The sequence below is a fragment of the Rhinoderma darwinii genome, chromosome 5 (genome assembly GCF_050947455.1).
Source record: "Rhinoderma darwinii isolate aRhiDar2 chromosome 5, aRhiDar2.hap1, whole genome shotgun sequence".
In the NCBI taxonomy this organism is placed as follows: domain Eukaryota; kingdom Metazoa; phylum Chordata; class Amphibia; order Anura; family Rhinodermatidae; genus Rhinoderma; species Rhinoderma darwinii.
The window spans coordinates 107302462-107316865 of NC_134691.1; the positions used below are offsets into that span (position 1 = coordinate 107302462).

At 38.3% G+C, this 14404-nt stretch overlaps 1 protein-coding gene across 4 annotated transcripts in view; it reads right to left on the reverse strand.

The window, feature by feature from the left end:
* Positions 1-14404, reverse strand: part of METTL4 (methyltransferase 4, N6-adenosine) — a 191465-nt gene that overhangs the window by 57662 nt on the left and 119399 nt on the right. The gene's annotated exons all lie outside the window — the stretch shown is intronic.

The window sequence follows — 14404 nt, forward strand, 5'->3', positions numbered from 1 at the left end:
TAACGAAACCAGTCCTGACATTAAATCTATGCTTATTGATCCTATTTCTAAGGGTTTGGGTGGTACGACCCACGTATTGACGGTCACATGTGCATTGTAATAGGTATATAACATAGTCGCTCCCGCAGTTGAGGAAGTTTTTAATCGGGAAACTTTCCTTGGTATTTACCGATATAAAATTAGTTATTTTGTTCGCAATATTGGAACAACAGAGGCATCTTGGTTTGCCGCAACGATATGAGCCATTAGATGTTAAAATTGTTTTATGAGGGTCACAATTAATTTTCCGTAATCTACTAGGTGCAATTAAATTCCTCAATGTTTTAGCCCTTCTATAAGTGATCTTGGGTCTAGTGGGAATAATACTTTTCATATATTGGTCGTTCTTAAGGATATGCCAATGTTTATTAATTGTTGAACTAATTAATTTGCTTCCTTTGTTAAAAGTAGTAATAAAATTGCAATTAAAATCTGTGGATTTCTCTATACAAGCACTCGGATTAATGCAATCTAATTGTGTTAATGCCTTTGCTCTCGATTCTGCTCCCATAATCAGGCTTGCTGGGAAGTTTTTTTGTTTAAACCTTCTTTTTAATAAATTACATTCAGTCGAAAAATCTTTGTCATTAGTGCAGTTTTTTCTTATCCGCCTGAATTGGCCAAAGGGTACGTTTTTTAGCCAAGGTTGGTAATGTGCACTTTTAAAATCCAAGTAGCTATTCACATCAACTCCTTTAAAATGTGTTTTAGTACTAATGAGGTGACCATTTTTCATAATTGTAAGATCTAAAAAATCAATGTATTCACGGGAAGATGTGTGTGTAAAGGAGATACCATAACTGTTATCATTAAGATGCTCGATAAAATCTGAAATAACTGTCGCCTCACCTTTGATAATAAAAAAGAGGTCATCGATATACCGTTTATAAAATATTATATTGTCCCTAAATTTATCATTACCATAAATATAAAAATCTTCAAAGGCCCCCATGTACAGATTGGCGTACGATGGGGCAAATCTCGACCCCATCGCACAGCCCTTTAACTGCCTATAAAAACTCCCTTCAAATGTGAACACATTGTGTTGAAGTATAAAATCAATGCACTCCATTAAAAAATTGATCTGGTTGTTTGGTAATCGTGGATCAGACATTAGGTAGGTTTGTGATGCCTGCATACCAAGGTCATGGGGGATGTTCGTGTATAATGATGAAACATCTGCTGTTAAAAACCAAAGATCCGTAAAATCATGAATGGTTTGTAAGTGGTACAGCTCTCTAATTAGATCAGTTGAGTCTATAAGATGAGATGGTAATTTAGACACATGTGTCTGGAGATGAATATCTATAAAGTGGGATAGATTACTTGTAAGGGACCCTATTCCAGATATGATGGGTCTACCAGGGGGATTAGATAGGGATTTATGAACCTTAGGTAAGTGGTAGAGGAACGGTGTGGTAGGAAATGGAACAGTTAAAAATAATTTTTCTTTTTTATTTAAAATCTGATCCCTGAAAGCGGTTTCAATAAGATTTTTATATTTAGTTTGAAACAAGGGTATTGGATTACATTGCAGTTTCTCATAGTAATTAGTATCGGACAGCAATCTATAGGCCTCATTGATATAATCCAAACGATCCTGGATGATAATCCCACCACCTTTATCTGCGGACCGTATAACAATATGGTGGTTCTTTTGGAGATTCTTTAATGAAATACGCTCAGATCGCGTAAGGTTATCCAGAGAATGTATGGGTTGTTCTATTGTTTTAAGATCATTACTGACCAGGTTATAAAAAGCTTCAAGAGCTGGTCCACGGTGGTGGAGGGGATAAAACGTAGATCTAGGCCGAACGTCTACACTGATGGGCTTAGGACAATGGGGGGATAGGACCATTTTTTTTTTTTTTTTTTCTCTCTCTTTATTTGTATCAACTTCTGAACTTTGACCTTTTTTTTTTTTTTTTTTTCCTCTCTTTATTTGTATCCATTTCTGAACTTTGACCTTTTTTTTTTTTTTTTTTTTTTTTCTCTTTATTTGTATCAACTTCTGATCTTTGACCTGCTGTTTTTGGCGGTTTTTGGCCAGGAGGCTGGTCTGAACTGGTCCAATCAGTTTGTAATTTACCCTATGGTATTTGGTATATATACATGTGGTTTTTAACCCTGCGACATGCCTGATGAAGACGCCGGTCCGGCGCCGAAACGCGTAGCATCCTTCTAATAAACCGTACCTTTACAAGCAGCGCCGTTTATCCCGTTTTTTCTCTTACTTCAATAATGCGTACCATACGGTCAAGCTGCTCCCACAACAGCTCTATGGGGTTGAGATCTGGTGACTGCGCTGGCCACTCCATTACAGATAGAATATCAGCTGCCTGCTTCTTCCCTAAATAGTTCTTGCATAATTTGGAGGTGTGCTTTGGGTCATTGTCCTGTTGTAGGATGAAATTGGCTCCAATCAAGCGCTGTCCACAGGGTATGGCATGGCGTTGCAAAATGGAGTGATAGCCTTCCTTCCACTGACAACAAAAATCCCGGAAGTGAAGCACAGTGATACGCATAATGGACCGCAGATACGGGCGATATGCTGGGATTATAAAAACAGGATTTACCTGATTAATACAGTAATGAATTACAATAGAAGATTTAGAAGGACATAATAAAGGACCTAACCCGGGGACATATAGACAATTAGGACGGCAATACCAGATACAATAGCCGAAGAAATTCAATATTGATTTAGACATGCACGAACTATAAATAATAATTAATAATATTATTATAGAGCGTAAAGAAATATATATATATATATAAAAAAATATATAGTATGAACAAGCATGGCGTGGTATGGCATGGCGTTGCAAAATGGAGTGATAGCCTTCCTTATTCAAAATCCCTTTTACCTTGTACAAATCTCCCACTTTACCAGCACCAAAGCAACCACAGACCATCACATTACCTCCACCATGCTTGACAGATGGCATCAGGCACTCTTCCAGCATCTTTTCAGTTGTTCTGCGTCTCACAAATGTTCTTGTGTGTGATCCAAACACCTCAAACTTCGATTCGTCTGTCCATAACACTTTTTTCCAATCTTCCTCTGTCCAATGTCTGTGTGCTTTTGCCCATATTAATCTTTTCCTTTTATTAGCCAGTCTCAGATATGGCTTTTTCTTTGCCACTCTGCCCTGAAGGCCAGCATCCCGGAGTCGCCTCTTCACTGTAGACGTTGACACTGGCGTTTTGCGGGTACTATTTAATGAAGCTGCCAGTTGAGGACCTGTGAGGCGTCTTTCTCAAACTAGAGACTCTAATGTACTTGTCTTGTTGCTCAGTTGTGCAGCGGGGCCTCCCACTTCTCTTTCTACTCTGGTTAGAGCCTGTGTGTGCTGTCCTCTGAAGGGAGTAGTACACACCGTTGTAGGAAATCTTCAGTTTCTTGGCAATTTCTCGCATGGAATAGCCTTAATTTCTAAGAACAAGAATAGACGGTCGAGTTTCACATGAAAGCTCTCTTTTTCTAGCCATTTTGAGTTTAATCGAACCCACAAATGTAATGCTCTAGATTCTCAACTAGCTCAAAGGAAGGTCAGTTTTATAGCTCCTCTAAATAGCAAAACTGTTTACAGCGGTGCGAACATAATTGCACGAGGGTTTTCAAGTGTTTTCTAATCATCCATTAGCGTTCTAACACAGTTAGCAAACACAATGTACCATTAGAACACTGGAGTGATGGTTGCTGGAAATGGGCCTCTATACACCTATGTAGATATTGCATTAAAAACCAGACGTTTGCAGCTAGAATAGTCATATAGCACATTAACAATGTATAGAGTGTACTTCTGATTAATTTAATGTTATCTTCATTGACAAAAACTGTGCTTTTCTTGCAAAAATAAGGAAATTTCTAAGTGACCCCCTAAACTTTTGAACGGTAGTGTACTTAGTATATATATATTCGTATAGAATATTAAAAAGTTCTAAAAAAAAATCCCCCTTTTCCCATTTTCCCCCAAGCACAATGTAAAAAAAGCTAAAAATTTAACATAACTGGTGTCACCACGTCCTTAAAAGTCTGAACTATCACAATATAGAATTATTTAACCTGCACGGTGAACACTGTAAAAAAATGTAATTAAAATGCCGGAATCGCTGTTTTAAAAAAACAAAGTGATTAAAAAATCTCATGTACCCCAAAGCGGAACCAATAGAAACTACAGCAAAATAATAAGCCCTCATACCGCTCAAATCGACTGAAAAAATAAAAATAATTTATGGCTCTCAGAATGTAGTGACGAAAAATAAATGACATTTTCTAAGTGACCCTAACAAATTTCTAAGTGACCCTAAACTTTTGAACGGTAGTGTACTTAGTATACCAAAGCATTATTGCCTGTCAGTGTAAAACAGACAGGCAATCTATTAGGCCATGCCTCCGGCATGGCCTAACAGGCATTTGGTGAAGGCAGACCTGGGGGTCTTTGTTAGGCCCCCGGCTGCCATGGAAATTCGACGGCGACCAGCGATTTCTTTGCAGGGGCACCGATGGGGTGACAGAGAGAGCTCCCTCCCTCTGTCAAACACATTAGATGTCGCTGTTGACAGCGGCATTTAATGGGTTAAACTGCCGGAATTGGAGCGCGCTTCGATTCCAGCAGTTGCAGGAGGAGCCAGGCTGTGTATAACAGCTGTGCTCCTGCCGCTGATCGTGTGGTTACAGTGGCAGTACCTGCGCCATTAGAGGACGGATATATCCGTACTCCTGCGTGAACTGGCAGCTGCAGAGGACGGATATATCTGTCCTTCGGCGTTAAGGGGTTAAACCTGAAAATCTACACTTCAATTGCATCTCAGTTGTTTCACTTCAAATCTAATTAGGTGGCATGCAGAGCCCAAATCATGAAGACTGTCACTGTCCAAATAATTCTGGACCGAACTGTGTGTATAGTTGCTTAATATAAAGTTATTCTTGGAATTTCCCACTTTATAAATAGGGAATTATTACAATAATAGTGCAGAGTAGCAGTACAGATGTCAAACTTCTTGGCTGCTGATCCATAGGATCGGTCAGAAAATTCGGGGCAGTCTATGTAATAAAGGGAGTTTTCACATATGCTCAAGTTTTGGCCTTCTAAGTGTTCTACTTGTATTATTATTTATTCTTGTTGCTTATATATAGTGCTAACATAAATCAGCAGCACTGTAAAAATATTGTCATCATTAACATCAGCACCAAATCCCAATGGGGGATCACATTTTTTGATCTCAGACACGTACACACATAGTAGGGAAAATTTCATAGAATGTCAGTTAACCTATCAGTATTTTTGGAGTATGGAAAGAAACTGAAGTATCCTGAGGTTACCCATGCAAACATGGGGAGGAGAACATACACACACCAGTGCTGGACCCCAAAGACAACAGAGCTAACCACTGATCGCCATGCTGCTACATGCAGAATGCAGTCGAGTTCTACTGACAACTAATGTAAAAGAAAAGCCAGGACATTGCTGCAAAGTTTTTCTATTATCTGAACTATTTTCACTTTTTTAAAGGCAGCAACTGTCCTTTTATAGTGAAGATAAATGAGTAAAAACGAGCACCCAACAACGATACAGCGAGTTATTAATATTCAAAATGCATTTATATGTAACCATAATCATATGTTTTTTCGTAAAATCAATCGCTTTTAAACTTGTTTGTCTTTCCTCCTGTCTCGTCTAGCAGATGCCGGTTTACATGAGGAGATATAATGCTGACAAACTATCATTCTTAGGCTGTCATAAGAGATTCGTTCAACAAAACGTAAGCAACGATTGCAAACTTTTACTCGATCTTACAAAATTTTACACGATTAAGGGGAACACATGGGGAAATGAAAAAAAAGAGAAGGATCCTATAGGGCGCTGCTGCGTGGCTGGAGTAAATAGTCAATAGTGGTAGGAAATATATAAACAGATATTTATTGAACACATGAAGGGCTACGCGTTTCAATACTGAACCAGTGTCTTCCTCAGGCCCGACCACTACCACTATTGACTATTTACTCCAGCCACGCAGCAGCGCCCTGTAGGATCCTTCTCTTTTTTTTCATTTCCCCATGTGTTCTAATTAGCGGTGACCGGTTGTTTCACCGGCTCGGATCCTGGCAGTAGCACTAGTGGATTTACCTTTTGCCTTTACCAACCTCCACGTGGTGAGCATATTAACTACGTTCTCTACTCTTTTTTAGTCCTGCTGACCTGCACTATGTGGCGCCGTGCTTTTTGCTTCTTTATTTAATTACACGATTAATGGCCAGTGTAAAAGGCCCTTAAAGGAGCTGCACATAAGGCATTCATTTTAAAGAACAGCTCATCTATAGCAGGCTGAACCCCATACTGTTCATGAAATATATGCGAAATTTCAGCTGTGTAAGCCACAATTTCATATTGATATAGAAATAAAATAGTGTAAGTGCTTCCGAACACGTTTTTTCAGACAAGCAAAAGGGTCATATATATATATATATATATATATATATATATATACATACATACACACACACACACACACACACACACATTTTTTAGGGGAGACCACAGGAGTTGGCGTTTAAACACAGAATAAGGACTATGCAGTAGACGTTAAGTTTCTTTGTGCACAAAGCCATTGAGGCTCATGTTTGCAAACATTTCGTTGGCGTGCCTATGTTGCTCCCTGCTGGACAGTAGGAATATGAGTCGGATTTAAGCATTGAACTTTATTAAGTTAGAATGCTAGTAATATTTCTAGCTGCAAAATGTTATTTCATGGAGCATCTTACCTAATGTTATTAGCCTAGTCACAGGAACAAAGGAAAGCAAGAATAATGAAAATTTCTCTGCCGAAACGGCTTAAATTTAATATTTCTGGACGTGTTTTTTTAGCCTGGACGGTGGGTGCATTTGTGTAAGGGTTATTGCTATTGTGAAAGGAAAAGCAAGCAAAAGCAGATGTGCGCTATAAAACAATGTCAGGAAATCGCCATCGCTGCAAAAGATAATTAATTTCTCAGACATTTGAGTGGGTAGAAAAAAAAATACAAAAAAAAGGTGATAAAAATCAACAAGGACAAATGATGTTATAAGAAAATAATTATTAAAAATGTGGCGTGACAATCATGGAAATTATGAGGATATGATTTAAATTAAGAAAGCCACTAAACTTGGTTTAAATACAAGGCAACTTTAAAGGGGTTACGTGGGGACCAAGAATTATTAGCAGTATACTCACTGCAGTATATGAGTACACTGCTAATATACATTCCGGTCACCTGTCGTGAGGATTCTGAGATTTTCAGTAGCGCTGCCATGGGATTGGAAGTCTAGTTGCACAGTCGTCTTTGATGACATTATGACATCGTCATGTGACTGGCCCCGCTGTACTCTATGTACAAGAAGGAGCAGTTGTACAGTGAGTACATAGAGTACAGCGAGGTCAGTCATATGACGAAGAGTCGCATTGTCATAAGGGAAGGGTGTGCAACTAGACTTCCAATCCCCCGACAGCGCTTTAAAAATATATGAAAATCTCTGAATCAGCGCGACAGGGGACTGGAATGTATAGTACTCACATATTAGCAGTGTACTCCCTGCACTAATTTTTGGTCCACACATAACCACTGTAAATGTGATTAAAATAAGCCAAAAATTCTCTATTCATGTCTGAATTCAAGAATAAGCCAAAAAGGAAAAAAGTATACAACGACAAAGAATTGGCGAAGTCAGTTTTGATAACGTGTGTGTATATATATATATATATATATATATATATATATATATATATATATATATATATATATATATGTGTGTGTGTAAAATCCGACTTGTAGATCCCCACAGAACAGGTAAAGACAAGAAAGAGAGGCAGCACTCCAAAATTGATTTCAAGAATCCAGAGTCCTCCTCAATGAATTAGAATATCATCAAAAAGTTCTTGCTTCATGCTTCCCTCGGCTGACAAGCTTTATGGAGATGCCGATTTCATTTTCTAGCAGGACTTGGCACCGGTCCACATTGCCAAAAGTACCAATACCTGGTTTAATAACCACAGTATCACTGCGCTTGATTGGCCAGCAAACTCGCCTGCCCTAAACCCCATAGAGAATCTACAGGGAATTGTCAAGAGGAAGATGAGACACCAGACCCAACAATGCAGACGAGCTGAAGGCCGCTATCAAAGCAACCTGGGCTCCCATAACACCTCAGCAGTGCCACAGGCTGATCGCCTCCATGCCACGCCGCATTGATGCAGTAATTCATGCAAAAGGAGCCCCGACCAAGTATTGAGGGCATATACTGTACATACTTTTCAGTAGGACGACATTTCGGTATTAAAAATCATTTTTTAATTGGGCTTATATAATATTCTAATTTTCTGAGACACAAAATTTGGGGTTTTCATTAACTGTTAGCCATAATCATCAACATTAAAAGAAAAAAATGCTGGAAATAGATCACTCTGTGTGTAATGAATCTCTATAATATATGAGTTTCACTTTTTGAATTGAATTACTGAAATAAATTAACTTTTTGACGATATTCTAATTCATGGATGATTAGTACACATATCTATATATCTCTATCTATAGATATCTCTATATATATATATCTCTATATCTCTATCTATATCGCTATCTATCTATATATATATATATATATAGATAGATAGCGATATAGATAGAGATATAGATATATATATATAGAGATATCTATAGATAGAGATATATAGATATGTGTACTAATCATCCATAAATTAGAATATCGTCAAAAAGTTAATATCTATATACATCTATCTATATACATCTATCTATACATACACACACACATACATATTTAGAGGTTTGCTGGCTACAGAAGCAGAAGACTCAGAAAACATATGTTCAAATCTAGGTAGAATGAATATGTTGCCAGTGCATTGCGGGACTTAAGTGTTATATTCATTGCTGGTTTTCTTCAGATGATTGATGAAAATAGTGACAGGATTCTTCCCCGTGCCATTCCCTGGAGAAATCTAGGATAGGCACAAAGGCTGTGGTGGGAACATTAGCTCTTTTTGTCAGATTAAAATAGAAGAGGTCTAGTTTCTGCAAAAGATTATTTGTAGTGTTCCACATTTAGCTTGAAGGTTTCCAAAATATCCCTCGACATTGAATAAATGCCTAGAAATCGTATCCTAAAGCATTTATTTAACCAGTTGGCCTAAATTCACCAACAGCTAAGCCAAGAAAGGTGCATCTTTTATTCTAAGTACCCAGTGCATACTTGTAAGCTGTTTTAATTAAAGGAACAGCAACATCTGGGAAGAGATATATAGATAAATTACGTTAAAATATGTATAGTAATTAAGTATATTTTTAAGTACATACCGGTATGTCAAAATTTAATTTAAATTTGTCTTTTAACCCCTTCATGCCTCGAATGTGTAGATTCACGTCCTAGTCGCATATGCCCCGCTCAGCTAGGACTTGAATATATAGTCCTGTGTTTGTGCCTGCATAGCGCTAAGGAGAGCGCTCTGGCACCAGCACTTTGTGCCCCCGACACCCCAGCAACCTGCTCAATGATAGCCAAACCAATTGGTTCGGCTTCTGATCATGTGATCACTATGATTAATGAATGATGGTAATCTCTGAACAAATTTTACTTTACTTGCTTGTCCTCTACTCTCAGCCTCCTCCACTCGATCACAAGTGTTTCAGAGAGAAAGAGACTGATTGAGAGAACGGCAGAAGAGTGACGAAAAACTGTTACACAACGAACATTGCAGACAAATTGTACACACACATATACGATATATATATTATATATATATATATATATATATATTTATACACACACACACACATTTACATAGTATAGGTTACAAGTATAAAGAAAGTATACACTTTGTATTCCCTGTGCCCCTTAGTGTTAGAAAAGGCAGCGCCCCGCCCACTGCACCTACGTCAGAGGGAATCTCCTTGGCGCCATATTTATAGTGAGCATGGTACACTCACATTCAGCGCCATGATACAGCGGCCAGCCGCTATCAGCACCACTAGTGCTCGTCAATTCAGTTTCCCAGCACGGCTCAGTGCCTGATGAAGGTCACCTAGACCGAAACGTCGCACTCTGCCACTGGCATTAAAAACCAAAACAAAATAAAAAATACCTTTGTTTCAAAATTGGTGTGCTGGATACTCTTTTATATTTATGTTTGGGTTGGGCCCCTATCCGTGCAAAACCTCACCCTTCCACGTATCTGGCGCTATCTGAACCTATACACACAGTTAGAATAGGCAGGCAGGAATAGTAGGTTAGCTAGGTAAAATAATTAAAATAAATGGTCAAGTAGCTCAAAAGTTATGAATGGGTAAATGAATGTAAGTCAAAAGGCATCGATGACCCTCGGTCCTGAAAGGGTTCTTCTACACAATTGAAATTATATAGTTATGAGGAAAAAAAAACAGACCCCTTGAAGATTTTAAAAATTCTATATATATTTTTCTGCCCGACTCCTAGAAGTAGTGCGATACAAGAAGCAAATATATTGTTTCATAATGAATGTATAGCCTGTCCAGCAGAACAGGCAGAGCCCCACAAAGAGTCTAATAAAAATAAGGTAAAATACTTCACTAACAGGTATAGGAAAAGCGCATATCCCATTAGATTTTAAAATACTGTATAGAAAATGACACTTTATTGGAATCGGATAAAACGTTAAAAAAAGTGTATACAGAGAAGAGAGGACCATACGGTAATTCATAATAAGAAAACACGTGCACGTATAAAGCCCAATGTTAAGGCAAACCCGAAGCACAACACTGTTATAAATACCAAATAGACAACAATGATGTGACATAAAAAAAATATCCTAATAAAGTAATATGTCCAAGTCGAAGGGTGGAATACTAACCCTCCACACGTGTATCGGCGGGAAGTTCCACATGGAGAACTTCAGTTATGAGGAAACAGTCAAAAAATTTACTTTATTTAGTTTAAAAAAAAAAACATTGTGTGAGAGAATTATACATTTGTACACACACACATATATATATATATATATATATATATATATATATGAACGGCCCAAAAAAAATACATCTGCTCACTGTAAGGTAACCTTGAAGAACAAGAGGGAATCATTATCAGTTGGAAGACAAAGGTTCAGTCTCCAATAGCGAAAATACAGACTTAATGTACTTACCAGAAATTCAGTTTTCAGGAAGCCTCGTGACAGCACCAATGGAGTTGGAGCTTGATCAAATAACAGAAACCAGTGAAGAATAAAAGCCCTCCCCTACCACCAATTTCCAGTGTTCATCAAGAACTGTTCAGAAATCAATGTTAACATGTTTAGGGTAGGTTATTAGAGTTCTGTCATTAGGCTTACAGAAAATCGACCAGCGATTCGGAGTTAAATAATTCTAAATATTCCAGTTCGCCACATGAGAGTACTAATGGAGAACTCCCAAAGGAAACTATGCCGGGACCATGATAATGAAGATCTGTCACTAGTTTAAGTACCGTAATGCCCAATTTCCTAGCTAATCTAATAGGCGCGGTGACACTGATAATGCTAGTGAAAATTGTGTCCCAAAACGTTATTTGCAAAGTTATGCGCATTTTTCTAAATATGTAAATGAGCCTTTATTAGACAAGTGGGTGTCATTACCAGTGATTCTCCTGAGGTGGCGCTACCTCACAGCCACGAACGCTGTCCTATCAGAATGAAGCTGCTTCACACAGTATGAGACAAATTCTAGAGGGAAGAGGGGGTCCCTTCAAACAGCCATATCTCGGGCTGTGGACCACCTAGAACAGTGGCATATGAAAGATGACATTCTAATTCACCTTCGCAGTTCTAGCTGTGACACAACCAGAGATATCAGAAGTTGAATACACAGTCGGGAATGGAAGCTGTAGACTATATGATCACGCTATGTTGCAGGGCTGTGAAGGGGGAGAAGCTAAATTCTGATTGGACAGCGTCATTTAGAAAACATTACACTGCGCAGAGTGAAAAGAAAGAGTCACCTCCCATCTGGCAAGTATAGCCAAATTAGAATATGTATAAAAATTAACATAACTTTGCAAATAATAAACGTCTTTGAGAACAAATCACACTGCAGTTAGCAGCAAAGCGCTATAAGTTAGGAGATCGGGAATTCATAAACTAGTGACAGATCCTCTTTAACTTAATATGCACAGTTGATCTGCTGACTAGTTACATTTAATAGTAATTCCTGGTTGACATTGAGAGGCCTTCTCTTGCTATTGCCTCCTATATTTAGGAAACAAAACAAAACAAAAAAAAAAAAGTTATCTTGTAAATCTGTCTAAAAATAAAAAAACAGGAGCATTTGCGCCGGAAAGGTTTTCATTAAAAAGTTCTGGATAGTCATTTAAAGAGGCTCTGTCACCAGATTATAAGTGCCCTATCTCCTACATAATGTGATAGTTGCTGTAAATGTAGATAATAGTGTTTAATATTTTAAAAAACAATAATTTTTAAGCAAGTTAGGAGCAATTTTAGATATATGCTAAATAGTTTCTTAATGCCCAACTGGGCGTTTTTTAACGTTTGACCAAGTGGGCGTTGTAAAAAGAAGTGTATGACGCTGACCAATCAGCGGCATACACTTCTCTCTATTCATGTCCATTTGGAGCCTCCCTTCTGAACCCTAATGTGTGCCCAAACAGCAGTTTACTTCCACATATATGGCATCGATATACCCGGGAGAACCCTTTTAATAATTTTTGGGGTATGTGTCTCCAGTGGCACAAGCTGGGCACGACATATTTACCACTGAAATGGCATATCTAGGGATAAATTAAAATTGTTACTTTGCACCATCCGCAGCGCAATTATTTATGGAAAAGACCTGTGGGTGAAAATGCTCACTACACCCCTTAATAAATGCCATGATGGGTGCAGTTTCCAATGGGGGTCACTTCTCAGGGGTTTCTCTTATTATTTCACATCAGAGCCTCTGCAATAGTGAACCAATAGTGTGTAAGTTGCCAAATTAGGCCTCAACTTCGCATGGTACTCTTTCACAACTGAACCTGGTCGAATGTCCAGGAAAAGATTAGGGCCACATGTAGGGTGTTTCTAAAACCGGGAAACACAGCATAATAATTAGCGAGCTGTCTTGTTACGGTGGCACGAGCTGGGCACCACATATTGGCATATCTATGGAAAAAATCCCTTTCACTCTGCAACATCGAGTGCACACTAATTTCTGCAAAACACCTGCTCTGGGTTAACATGCTCACTACACTCCTAGGTGAATACCTTGAGGGGTGTAGTATCCAAAACGGGGTCACTTCCGGGGGATTTCCACTGTTTGTCCCACAGGGGATTTGCAAATGCGACATAGCGCCCAGAAGCCAATTCAGCAAAATCTGTACTCCAAATGGCGCTCCTTCTCTTCTGAGCCCTACCATGTGCCCAAACAGCTGTTTATAACCACATATGGGGTATTTCCATACTCCAGAGAAGTTGCTTTATAGATGTTGGAGTTCTTTTTTTTTCTTCCTTTATTTGTTGAGAAAATGAAATTTTTTGAGCTAAAGCTACGTCTTATTGAAGAAAAAGGCTTTTTTATTTTCACTGTCCAAATCTAATAAAATCTATGAAACACCTGTGGGGTCAAAATGATTACTACACCCCTAGATGAATTCCTCAAGGGGTGTAGTTTCGTAAATGAAGTCACTTATGGGTAGTTTCCACTGTACTGTTAACTTAGGGGCTCTGCAAAAGCAACATGGTTGGGGGTTTCTACAGTTTTGGTCCTACAGGGGCTTTGCACCCAGAAACCAATCCAGCAAAATCTGTGCTCCAAAAACTAAATGGCGCTCCTTCCCTTCGGAGCCCTACTGTGTGCCCAAACAGCAGTTTATGACCACATATGGGGTATTGCCGTAGTCGGGAGAAATTGCTTTACAAATGTTGGTGTTTTCTTTTTCTTTTCCTTTATTTGTTGAGAATATGAAAACTTTTGAGCTAAAGCTACGTCTTATTGAAGAAAAAGGCTTTTTTTTTTTAATTTTCACTGCCCAATTTTAATAAAATCTATGAAACCCCTGTGGGGTCAAAATGCTCAATACAACCATAGATGAATTCCTTAAGGGGTGTCGTTTCCAAAATGGGGTAGTTGTGGGGGTTTCCACAGTTATGTCCCTTCAGTCCTTAAGAACACTAGGACCACATGTGGGATATTTCTAAAAACTGCAGAATCTGGGCAATAAATATTGAGTTGCATTTCTCTGGTAAGACTTTGTGTTTAAAAAAAAATTGATTAAAAATTAACTTCTGCAACAAAAAAAAAAATGAAATTTGTAAATTTCACCTCTACATTGCTTTAATTCTTGTGAAACGCCTAAAGGGTTAAGAA